The sequence below is a fragment of the Esox lucius genome, chromosome 25 (assembly GCF_011004845.1).
Source record: "Esox lucius isolate fEsoLuc1 chromosome 25, fEsoLuc1.pri, whole genome shotgun sequence".
Taxonomy (NCBI): domain Eukaryota; kingdom Metazoa; phylum Chordata; class Actinopteri; order Esociformes; family Esocidae; genus Esox; species Esox lucius.
In genome coordinates, this window is record NC_047593.1 from 10,101,940 (window position 1) to 10,115,350 (window position 13,411).

Consider the following 13,411-nt stretch of genomic DNA (forward strand, 5'->3'; position numbering starts at 1 on the left):
TTGTGTGTATGCAAAGGTGCACATGCATCCGTCACCACACGTGCGCGTCCGCCCATGTTCGCCTTACCTTGCATTCACGCGTGTTCATGTGGTCGTGCACGTGAGGCGCCGTGCTGGCTGGCGCGATCCAATTCCTGGCAGCAGCAGGTGATCCCACCTGTTGGATGAGACCGGCTGTGGTTCTTGATGCCAAGCGCACGAAACAGCGCGGCAGGTGCATCTCAAGCATACGATCACTGTAGCCTGCGTACATTGTTCAACCGCAATGATATGCAAATCCTACCCAGGCATCCGAACAATTACTTCCCCAACACATTCAAACTAGGAGTGTTGGCTAATTGGGGCCCAGTATACCAAGACAGAGCCAGGTGATTTAAAGGCACGGCTAAATAGCACTGCAGTACAAACAACTGGTTTGTTTTCAATATTAGCATTTCAGACCCTATGTACTACACTCTATATAATTACTATACAACAGGTTGTATAGGTGCTACCACGGGTATGACAAAATGACTTTACTGTTCTAATTACGTTGGGATCCAGTTTATTATAGCAGTAAGTCACCTTGGGGCTTTAATATACAGAGCCAATATACTGTGGCAGAGTGCTTTATCCAGACACTAAGAACAGTCTTTAGCCTTTGTGTATTGGCCAGGCACTACACCTCTTTAAAGCTAAATCATATTAAAATATGTAATGACAACACTAGCAGCAAATCTCATTTAGTCCAAACCGTGCCATAAAAGCTAATAACCAAACCCTAGCCTTAGGTGTAATCTGGAGATGCCTTCAATGGCATCAGAATTGTAGCTGAAGAATTAACCTTTGATTCACCGTGATTTCCCTTGAGGGTGTATTCCTCAGGGCAGAAGGAATACAGAACGCCAAGGAGCAAGTATATGCGAGGATAATTAAAATCATTAGAAGGGGGACAAGGTCTAGCGTGGTTGTCTTGTGTGTTTGGGCAGGTGAGTGTGCACGCGTGACCAAGGAGTGGAGACTAATTAAGCCGGCGTGCCCCAGTGACACCCGGTGACTCCGGCAAGTTCAGGGCCACAAAGAGGCACATTGTTTTTTCGCATCAACGAAACAGAAACGCACCCAGGCGGCTAGTCAGCACCGGAGCACCACCCACGTGGCGGCACACCGTGATGTCAGCCGACACCTCTAATGAGGGGCGGTTATGAGCGGCCACAGGTGAACATGTGTAACGGGGCTTCAGCGACCTAAGCGAGGTGACACAGGGTGAGCAATGCCGTTCACACGTGACCCACTCGCGAATGTTTGCGGCAGACCAGTTATTGCCGAGACGCGGCGGACGACGCACCTTGATCACTCACCGGTGTTCCCGAGCCGGAGCTGAATGCGTTGCCGTTTAGCATTACTTTCTGCGATTCCGATGTCCCTCCACCGGCGGACGGTTGAGCGACAGACGCCCGAGCTAACTGAACACCAGAACACGCCATTAAAAGTCCCTTAGCAACACATTCACTTTTACTCTGAAGTGTTTTTCTCAGTTGGAGGCTAGTGGCTTAAGTTTCTTAGAGCGTAACCTCATTAACCGGAGGTCCCCCCCCCCATCCCCTTAGTAATGGTATTTACACAAGCTCTCACTGGTGGACAGTCATTTGGGCATGCATGGCAGAACATTACGGTGATAGCTAGGGGCGGCGGGGGGGGGGGGGTTCAGTGGTGTGGGGGCGAAAGGGCCAAGGGGGACAGGTCAGGGGCAAAACCCGGCCAGACCATTACCCCTCTCCAACTCCTGCCTCGACCCCAGCGTGTGGAAACTGAACGGGGGAGTAGTCAGGGTGCTTAATGTCCTTAATGTTCCTCCTTCCTTGGACTCCATCAAAGGAGGGTAGCGAAGGCGGCAGATGGATATAGGGATAGATGGATGGGGGGGGGGCAGGGAGAGACGGAGGAATGAACGGAGGGAAGGGAAGAAGGAGAGAGGTGGTGGGGAGAGGGGTCACCAGGTTCAAAGTTATTAGTGTTTAAGGAACATTAGTCTGGAGAGAAGAGGACTTTTCTCATTACTGAGCCATGCTGCCAAAGCAGCTCCCTGCAGAGCCCTAAGAGGCCAACTCTCACACTGTATTCTGTCTGTACTGGCCGAGACGCTTACTGTGTACCGCTAAAGATCAGTCATAAAGAGTGGGAGGTGGAGAGAGAGCGCAAGAGACCGAGATAGAAAGCACCTGTGCAAACATCGAGATAAAAGTTTCCCGAAACATCCCAAAACCTCACAGCAAAAAAATTCCTGCCAAGACAACTCTTTGTTGAGTAGTATCCATGCAGAGAATAATCATGACTAATCACTAAGGAGAAATAGACAAAACTCGAAAGAACACACCCCCCCCCAAAAAAAAAGAAAGAAAAGGGAATGAGACTCTCATTGACTTTTTCTATGAAACCCAGAGAAACCACATCATTTCCTCATGTCACATCACTCCATCAAAGCTGCAGCTAGAGGTCAGTCTATTAAGGCTTCAAACAGACTGATTTAATTATTGCCTCTATTCTCATTAAAATGCTGATGGAGATTGTAATTAATATATTAGGTGGAGAACATTAAATGGGAACGAATTACGAAATAATAATTAAGGCCATGATAATGGACGACCAGGCTTCAGAGCCAATCTCAGTTCAAAAACATGCTGTTTGCTTAGCTAATCATGATCAAAGTTTCTGAAATTGAAGGAGGAAGGTGACTGTATAAAAACACATCTTTGTGTGATAGGCTATAAATGGGTTTTGTGGAAGTAGGTATATGGTATTGTTCACAGTACAGAATGTTCCGAAGAAAATCCTCAGTTTCCAATAAGCAGTACATTAAATGGGGTGTCCTAACCAATAATAAAAAGGACACCAAAGGTTCATTAGGTAAAACCAACATTCCAACCACACTGGAACCTGACGCTAGTAACTAAAACGTTGACCAGTGTGAGAAGCAACACAACGACCTGTCAGAGGCAAGAGTCTGAGGTGTCTGAGAAAGTACACGTTAAATCAATGGTTCCCCGCAAACGGAGGACATCCTGAGGATATTCGGCGACATTCCCATTAGTGGCGAAAGGGTTTTAGCAGTGCGCTATGCTTTAATGCTGATAAAGGGGACATCGTACGATGTAACCAAAAGATGTCACTGCGGGCCACGCAAATCTTAGCACATTCTCAGGACATTAATTTGACTGGAATTTGGACATCATGTAAACTCCCAAGGGAATGTTCTCCCAGGGACCTTTGAGAAGTTCGCTGTATGTTCCCCGTACGTCAACAACATATTCTACAGTGTTGAGGAGTAGGATAAATAGTAGGGAAACATGTAATGGATAAGGGTGTGTTGACTATGCTGAGGTTTGAGTGTGTATGCTCTGTGTGTTTGTGTGGCGAATTCAATTGTATATTTTATGCTGGTTCCTTTTCATTGGGGGAGGTGCTGCATACCTTACTCATTGCCTATGAGGATTGCTATTAATGATATGATGGTGTTGATATTGTTGATATTGTTATTAGTAGTATCATAAATCATGATCATGTGAGGAGCAGAACCTAAGGCCAAGACCTGCATAAAATTATTTTACAGGTTTTGGCATACTGTACAGATATTTATGTTTCTAAAAAATGGTTAAACTAAAACGTGGCATGTTCTGTCTGTTTTGCTCTGAGTATTCTTGACTGATTGACTTTGACTTTGTAACAGCTCCCTGGAGTGCGATTTGTTGTGTTTATTGTTAATCAATGTTGTGATTTTCCAGCTGTTCCTTGCTCTGTGACTAGAAACAAGTAACCTGAGGTCAATACCAGGTTAACTGACATAATGACTCTGACACATGCATTGCCTAACAGCCTGTTTCAATGGTGCAAAATAATCGCTTGAGAGTTCAAATGTGAGGAAATGTTGAATAATAATAATTACTATTTTGTTATTAATGCATTCAACTTTTACAATCAGGACTGTGATAGGCGTGGCAATTTGGCAACATCCAGGGGACTTTAGGCATAGCTGGGCAGGTTAAATCCGTTAACCATTAAACAGTTCACCAAAAGATTAACTTCGATAACCGTTGATCAGTTAAATAGTTAAAAATGTAACGGAAGTCTTGGATAAAGTCTTAACGCATATTTTAATTTTTTTGCTGTAAAAACACTTAAACATCTAACAAAGTGTGAGGAAAAAACAGAAGCCTTTTCTGGGTATTGCATTAGTAATTATTTGAACTGTACGTGTTAAAAGCTCACATTTTTGAATGTTGAAGTTACTAGATTTCGGGTCTCGCCACAGCACAAAAATGAATAGCCAATCCAATTCACAGATACTAGAGAGGCATTCTTTGTTGGCAAATCACAGATTATGTTTACAACAGACAAATAGCTGCTCGCAAGTAATATGAGGGTTCCCAAGTGTTTCTTTCACTTTTGACCTTCATACTGAAGCCTTGAGACTAGCGTGCAATCTTACGGCAGAGAAATACATTTCTGACTTTGAAAATAGCATCTAGATATTCAGCACAACAAGCAGTGGATTTGGTCTTAGTCCCTATTCCGGATTGAAACAAATATTGGCTCTAGAGGGTTTTAGGAAGTATATTTATGAAGTTTTTGGGTTACCAGACTTGAGTTAAAATAATTAAAATGTAATGGAAGTAGTCCAATTATTTTCATAGTTAAACGTTAAATCGTTAACAAAATGTTAACTTTGTTAATTAACGATTAAAGGTTTGGTGCCCAGCTCTGACTTTAGGAAACTACATTGTGATGGCCAATTTTTTGTTTGCTGGATAGTTATGTAAAAACAGCATTGTAATCATAGTCAGACATCACAATTTATATAAAGTTATATAATTTCTAGTGTCTTCAAGTGGTCTGTGGGTGGTATCTGGCCATCCATAAAATATATTTAAAAAATGCTGCCTAATAACAAGGAGAAACCACATTTCAGTCTTAGCAGAGCAAAGGGTTTTAGTTTTTAGACACCTTTCTGCACTGCTTTAGTCTAGTTTAGGTATGCAACACAATCTTTTCTAGGAATAAGATCAATGTTTTACATTGATAAAAAGTAGTTGGCTCCTCAAAAGACGCCCTTGCTGCATTAGTTCTTTAGAAACTGGAAAAGTAACAATGTGCAAATACACCAGTGAAGACACAGACTGCACTTTAATAAGGCACTGACAACTGCTGACTTGGCACTCCATTGCCATTGACTTTCAAGTTGAAGTAGATTTGCTTCCACTCAGGACTCATCTAGCTAGTCAGTTGCGTGATTCATCTAATAGGAACAACAAACATAGCCAATGGCTGCCTTTCTCTGTAAAGAAATTTAGCCAGTTTGCCTGATGAGTGAAAATAACACGTTCCCGTACATTGTACACTACACACTATCAGTCAGAAACTCCTCCGTAGCAGTTGCTCAGGCGACATCTAAATGTGGGTTGTTGGAAGTAACTATCATTGGAAAAGGGTGGTCCGGCTCTGGGTACCAATATGACGGAAGCTATGACTCATTGAGTCTCTGAAACTAAGTTAAGCAGATTGTAGTAAGGAGACTGTACTCTTTAAGGTAACAAATGACCTTCAAATGGCCTCAGACAAAGGTTCCGCATCCGTCCTGTTGCTACTTGATCTTAGTGCTGCTTTTGACACTATTGATCACTCCCTTCTCTTAGAGAGACTGCAAACCCATATTGGGCTACGTGGACATGTTCTAAACTGGTTTAAATCTTATTCATCTGAAAGATATCAGTTTGTTAGTGTGGTTGGCATATCCTCTGACAAGTCAAAGGTATGCTTTGGTGTTCCTCAAGGCTTGGTTCTGGGCCCATTATTGTTCTCAGTATATATGCTGCCTCTGGGCGGTGTAATCCGAAATCACAATGTACATTTTCACTGTTATGCTGATGACACACAGTTATATATTTCAATGAAGGATGGAGAAGCCCCAAAATTAGCTACTCTGGAAGTATGCGTTTCAGATATTAGGAAGTGGATGACAGGGAACTTCTTGCTCTTAAACTCAAGAAAAACAGAAATGCTTGTTTAAGGACCCAAGAAACAAAGAGCGTTGTTAGCAGATCTCACCGTGAACCTCGAAGGCTGCATGGTCGTATCCCAAATAACTGTAAGAAACCTCGGCGTTACCCTTGACCCTGACCTCGCCTTTGATGAACATATAAAATGTCTCAAGATTTGCTTATTTTCATCTTCGAAGCAAAAAACTGAAACTTTCTATCAAAAACTGATGCAGAAAAACTAATCCATGCTTTCGTTACTTCTAGACTAGATAACTCCAATGCTCTTCTTTCCAGTTACCCTGACAAATCAATAAATAAACTTCAATTAGTGCTGCACATGGCTGCTAGAATCCTAACTAGAACAAAAAAATTGAACACATTACTCCTGTACAAGCGTCCTTACACTGGCTGCCTGTTAGGGTTATGGGAGATTTTAAGGTTTTACTGATAACCTATAAACCAATACATGGACTTTCTCCTACTTACCTTGCTGAAATGATCCAGCCATACATACCTACACGTAACCTACGATCGCAAGATGCGTGGCCTCCCCCGGGTAGGGCCACAGTGTCGCCGGACCCCCTTGTCTCAGTTGCAAGGGCTTACGCTGCTATATTATTGTGCTGGGGATTGGGTCAGTTCTCCTTCCCCACTAAGTTCTCCTTCTCCACTATAAATCATTGTTGATATGAGGAATGCATTTTCTGAATTTTCCCAGTCTCCTCCCATTTTAAACTTTAGGAGGACATGATGTCCTTGTCCCCACATGCGGAGTACCTGGTTTGGGGGGCCTGTTGCTGTCCCTGTCCTGAGTCCTCCTGGTTGTGTTGCAGATCGAGACGATGTCTGACCATTTCAGCTGCCACTGTGCTGACACCACCCCCTCCCCCGTGTTGTACCTTTCCTTGTCCATCAGTTCATACTTCTGACCTAGTCTAAATTTAAATAGACTCTGGATTTAGCCCACATGCATTTATAAATTATTCCAATTGGACTCTTAATATCTCACCTGGCACAACCTGAAGAGGACTGGACACCCTTCTGAGCCTGGCTCCTCTCTAGGTTTCTTCCTAAAATTCAGCCTTCTTAGGGAGTTTTTCCTAGCCACTGAAATTCAACACTACTCTTGTTTGCTCCTTGGGGTTTAAGGCCAGGTTTGTCTGTAAAAGCACTTTGTGACAACTGTGCTTTCATAAATACATTTGATTGCTTGATTGATTGAGTCAGGGTAGCCAGGCAATGAGCCAGTAGGCCTAGTAGCTAACCAAAATCCAGTTATAATCCAACCATGTCTTATTTAAACACTCCAGTATGGTGTTTCTACGTTCAGTAGACCTAACCGCAACAAACAGATGCAGACATTTGCCCAGACCGTAAAAAGTCAAAATACCACTCTCTTCTAACAATACCGCAGTGGATAAGTCCAGTGGCTACAGCATTACACCATCCACTAGTCAAATGATGCTAGATTGAATCCCAGAGCCGGCAAGGCAAACAAAAATGTCCTTAAGCAAGGCAGTTAACCCTAACTGCTCCTGTAAGTTGCTCTGGATAAGTGTTTGCATCAAATAGAATCAATCAAAGCTCATTCTTCCTGCTAATATAAATGACCTGAGAATGAATTCTCTTCCATGTTGAAAGCCAAGCTAAAGGCCCATTAAAACAGGAACTGTAAAGAGAGTCTGTTATCATGTATAATAAATGCACCAGCTAAACACGCTGGATGAGTAGCGTTGTGAACATAGACAACTATTCCCTCTATGATATTTGTTTATTCCTTAAACCCCTGATTCATCTAGAATCGACAGTTTATCAACATGGGTCAGACAGGATTTGGAGTACTTTGTGCGAGTTCGGTTGGTTTGATTTAATTACCTGAGGATTTGCTAAGAGAAAAAGTCAGAAATGCTGTTGGTCCATGTGACTGAATTATTCAGGTATCCAGTTACAAGACAAGGCTCCAAAACCACAGATCAATGTCACCAGTCAATGGACAAATGATTTTACCCATCTAAGTTACATTGTAGAATGATTGGACATGGGTTAATAAAAAAATAAATAGCAATCCAACTCAATAAAAACAAGAAGTACAGAATAATTCACTGCCACTGGAGAAGCAATCACCTCTGTCAGTACAGCTGGAGAGAGATGTGAAAATTAAGGAGTTTAAAGTCAACTTAAGATCAGAGACTGAAGGAACAACATAGAATTCCAATAGATGCTGACAAATGTCCAGAGGCTGTGGTCTAGTGGTGAGGTGCCAGAGGCCTTATGTATGTGCTTCTTCCAGCCAGAGACCTGGGTTCAATCCCTAGCTCAAATGGGCAGTCTGTGACGCCAACCTCTTTGGACCTCTTCTAATTAATTACCTCGCTGAAAGAAATGGAGTAACTAAACAAACAAAAGTTCTACACTTTCAATGTTTTCATCAAAATGTCCTGAGAGAACCTTTGGTTAACGTTTAAGGAAGGAATTTGAAGTCATCAGGATGACCCCATATTGAGAGGATTTTTTATTTATCGGGAAAAAATATTTCCCAACTTATTATCTCATTTGAATCCCTTTGGGTACCGGATCAGACCTTTCCTATAGCCCATCGACAAACTGGCCATGTTGCAGGTGGAATCTAATTTGAGGGCAATCAAGGTTGGTATTTCTCTAGCACTTCATCTGGAGTGGATGCTATGTAGCGTGGCTCCAGCCTGAATACTACAGCGGATGACAGCAAGGGCCACTCGTTCTTTCCGCGCCCATCCTACAGAGCTAGCGCCAGGGAAGAACACAAGTGGCGCATGGTAACATTTCAATCACATTCGCTTCAATATCCGCTAGACCCACTGAAAGAGGCTGGCTTTGAAATTCAATTAACCCACAAGAGTAGCAGCCTTCGGTAAGAGCACAGCAAGAAATCAGATATGAAAATAGTTTATTTGCAGTGATGTTTGGTCATTTTTACAACTGGACCTTTCAATTAATTTGAAGTGTACCAAAGTTATGGGTCACAGTAAAGGCTTGCATAATGGCAGCATTCAAGGACCAAGGCGAAGATACAGTAATGTTGTGGATATCTACAAACATTGCTATATCAGGATTGTCCATTTCCAGTAGTGAAAATGTTTTTTATTCTTCACACTTCAACCTCAATTCATTTTTTTTCAAATAAAATAATCATACATAAATTCGATACTCTGGTTGTTCCCTGGGGCATTTGGTGCACTCCAAATCAGGTGACGCTTATTCTGAGGATATCGAAGTGCGGCCGACAAGGACCTGTGTACGTTTTAGGATCCTAGCCACACACTCCACCGTGTACTGTGACCAGGAAACCCTTTTAGCACCCTGCTTGCCTCTCGTCGCATGTTCAAAACAGTATGGGATTATTAAGAGGTGTTAGTAGAGATCCAAGGCCTTCCGAGTTTTCACACTTCGCCTAATGTCCTCGGCCCAAACCTGCTCTCCCGCTGAAAGAAACCATATTGCTTTAACGTATTTCATAACATGACAGCAAAAAGCCTCAGGCTAACAAATGGAACGTTTTGCTTGTTTTATGTATATTTCTAAAATTGTGGGCTAGAGTTTCGCCCTTTTGGCGTTCATATTGTACATTCGGTATCGTTTCATATAACCAGTGCTTGTTCCAGAGAAATGCCTAGAGGGCCTTGGTGTTCCGGACTGTCACGCTGATACACTGAGGTATGAGGTGGTTGTCCTGCACAGAATATATCAGGTGATCTTTCCTTATTCTCCCTCTAATAAACATAAAAGGAATATGGTACCAGATTAGAATGTGTATTCCAACTTTTGTCTTTTTTTATGTATCAACTGATAGAAAATAAACAAATACTCCTTTACTATTCCCTAAATAAAAGAAAAAAATGAGAAAAAAGAAAAGATAAGAAATAATAATATTCTAACTCATGAATAAATACATTAAAAAATAAAATCTGTTGTCTGGCTCCTGGAGTCTACAAAGTGAAAACCTGAATCTGTGAGGAAGAACAAAAATGTTGGATCTTTCTAGAAATCACAAAAAAAATTCAGAAAGTAAACTTACCCCCCCTCCCCCATCAAGTCACTGCGTCACTTCACTTCAAAAAGCAAACGGCTAGCAGTTACGTCATCATACATAGAATACCCAAGACGGGAATAAGAAAGGTGAAAACACAACACTGTTAATTGCAGAGGTGGGCTGTATGACCGCAGAGAGGAGGAGACAGGTGGAAGAGACGGGGGTCAGGCTGTCTCTTTACAGGGGAGACAGCTGGGAGAGCTCCCTCTCCGCAAAGCCTGTGGGGAGCCAAGCTAGAGTGACAATTATCACTTCGGAGGTGCGGGCGGATGCGGTCGCCGCACACCGCTAGTTTAGACGGCGAATAATCACCTTGAGCGTGTCGCCCAGGAGTCTCAGTGGGCGGGACCATTGCCACGTGACTTTGGCGAACCCCGCGCTGAGCTCCCATGGTGTGGTTGTTATGTCTTTAATTAATTATGGCTTGTAGTGGAGGAAAGAAAAGAGACCAATCTGAACTTTCCATTGGCAGTCCATTAATAAATAAAAGATGGAAATGCTATTTTAAGCATGACAGTTGAATAAATGGGTCCGCTCACATTTGCCATCATGAAGCCAGAGCAATGTCAGAGAAGCTCAGATACCAGACGTGCCAATTTGCCAAGAACAAAGAATTGTCTACTTCTTAATTACTGTTGCGTACCAACAACCAAGGGAACTGTATCCATACCCTTTTTCGTCGTCAAGTATGTACCCATTTTCTTATTTACCACAGGTAGACATATAAACATGGAAGCAGGTGCATATAGATTAGTTGAGGCCCTAAAAACCGCACGCCCGACAAAACCAAACAACATTGTAAACCCCACACCCACACATTCTGGTTGCATAAAAGCGTAACATCACTATAGCCAGAACATATCACACTGGGCTGATAAGAACCAGTAAATCCTCAGGCTGTTTGTAGCAGATAGCATTCATATACCTCCCCATGTACCGCACCTATGGTTCATAAGTTTCATCTGTCGCCGTGGATTCATCTAACTGTACCGGATGAGGCTGTGTTCTGGCCTGCTGTGATATATGCTGCTTGACTCAGTGACAGCTGGACCAACGGTTCCTGTTTAAGAGACCCAATGGGATGTTCTGTCCTCCCGCCCCTCCCGTCCCCACAGCAGAAAAGCCTCTGTGCCAGCACGGCTGCACCGGGGCCCGGGGCCAGATCGGTGCCTCTACACATTTCCACCGGCAAGGGCGTCGGCAGGTCACTGCACTCTGCGGAATACGGCAACGGCCTAGGCTGGAGATAAGGAAAGGAAAAACAAACCATTGGACAATACATTCAGAAGGTCAAAGGGTGGTTGTTATTAGGACTGCCATCTGGCTTAAAGGGGCACTTCAGCCTGGGGGGACCTTAGGTGGTTTGTATCAGGTTCGAGAGACATAATTGGTCAGAAGGTGCGTGGTAGTGTCATATGCACACCAAACAACACACACTAGCATGTCACAATGAGTGGGGAGAGCGAGATATGAACAATATAATGTAGTCATATTAAGTGATATTAAGTCATATCTCGCAAAGCCTACATGCCAGTCAAAGGGTAAACTGATTTGTACTGGTGTAAAAACATAAAAGAATTAGACATCTTACCGAAAATAAAAATTGTACACAATAGGTGTACAAATGCATTCAGACTCTTCATTAAGTACTTTGTAGAAGCGGTGTAGCCTGGCCCGGGGGTGTGAAGGTGACCAGTAGGCTTGATAGTGTCCACCCTTGCTGTCTTGCCAGGTGGGCTCTCGTCACCACTGGGATGCCCTCCCTCCAATGCCTTTCGGGGGAAGAGTCACTGGCTTGTTGTTGTCTCTCTGTTGCGCACTTGTGCAATTGGGCTGTACGCTGCTGGCAATACTCAGCCCTCATTCAGGGGGGTTACGGTTGGTGGGTGTCCGTTTGGTTGATGCCTGGCCATGTGGGTGGATTGATTTCCTGCCTGTTGGGCCTTGTCCGGGCCCTCCCTCGGGTAGGGTCACAGTGTCGCTGGACCCCCTATCTCAGTTCCAAGGTGTTACGCTGCTATACTGTTGTGCTGGGGGATATGAGGAATGCACTTTCTAACTTTTCTCAGTCTCCTCCAGTTTTAAACTTTAGGAAGACATGAGGTCCTGGTCCACACATGGTTTGGGGGGCCCGTTGCTGTCCCTGTCCTTGTCCACTTGGTCATACTTTTGACCTAGTCTAAAATCAAATAGACTCTGGATTTAGCCCAGAGAAATGTATTAATTATTCCAATTGGACTCTTAATATCTCACCCAGCAGGACTGGTCACCCCTCTGAGCCTGGGTCCTCTCTAGGTTTCTTCCTAAAATTTGGCCTTCTTAGGGAGTTTTTCCTAGCCACTGAAATTCAACACTACTGTTGTTTGCTCCTTGGGGTTTAAGGCCGGGTGTCTCTGTAAAGCACTTTGTGACAACCGCTGTTGTAAAAAGGGCTTTATAAATACATTTGATTGATTGATTGACTTTGACAGCGATCAGATTGTGTTTTAGGACGATGTCGTGTTGAAAGACGGATCTTCGCCCCCCAATCTGAGATCCTGTGCCTCAAAAGGCCTCTGTATTTTGCTTTCATTTATCCTGACTGATGTCACAGTCTCTGCCACTGAGTAGCATCCCAATAGCATGATGCTTCCACTACCATGCTTTACCATAGGGTGGTATTAACCAGTTGATGAGCTATACATTGTTTTTGCCAGACATGACGCTTGGCATTAAGGCCTAATACACTGCTAAAAGAATGAAGGGAACACTTAAATCACACTGGGTCTCGGTGAACTAAATATATAAAGATCAAAATCTTACTGTACATTGAGTAATTAATTGAGAGCAAAATGACATAACAGTCAATGGAAACCAAAATGAATAAAGGTCTTTTTGATGGAGTTGCTTCAGAGATGATTATCCTTCAGGCAAATTCCCCATGCTCTATTAGCGTGGGTATTGTGTTCTTGGCCACCTTCCTAAACGAGGTCCATCTTTCCCTTTTACTTCGTTTGTCCCAACAGCCAGCTCTAGGAAACATCTTGGTGGTTCCAATCTTCCACTTCACAATGATGTAGCTCAGTGTGTTCCTTTGAAGGTTTATCTCAGAGGTCTACAGAGAGTTCCTTGGACTTCACAGCTTTGGTTTTTTTGATTCTGACATCCAGTGTGAAGATAGGACCTTATATAGACAGGTGCAAGCCTTTCCAAATCATTTACAACCATTTGGATTTGGCACAGATGGAGCCCAATCAAATACTTGAGACATTTCAAGGATGATGAAAGGACAGGATTCATTTGAACCTATTTTGGAGTTTAATGGCTAAGGGTCTGAATACTTATGTGC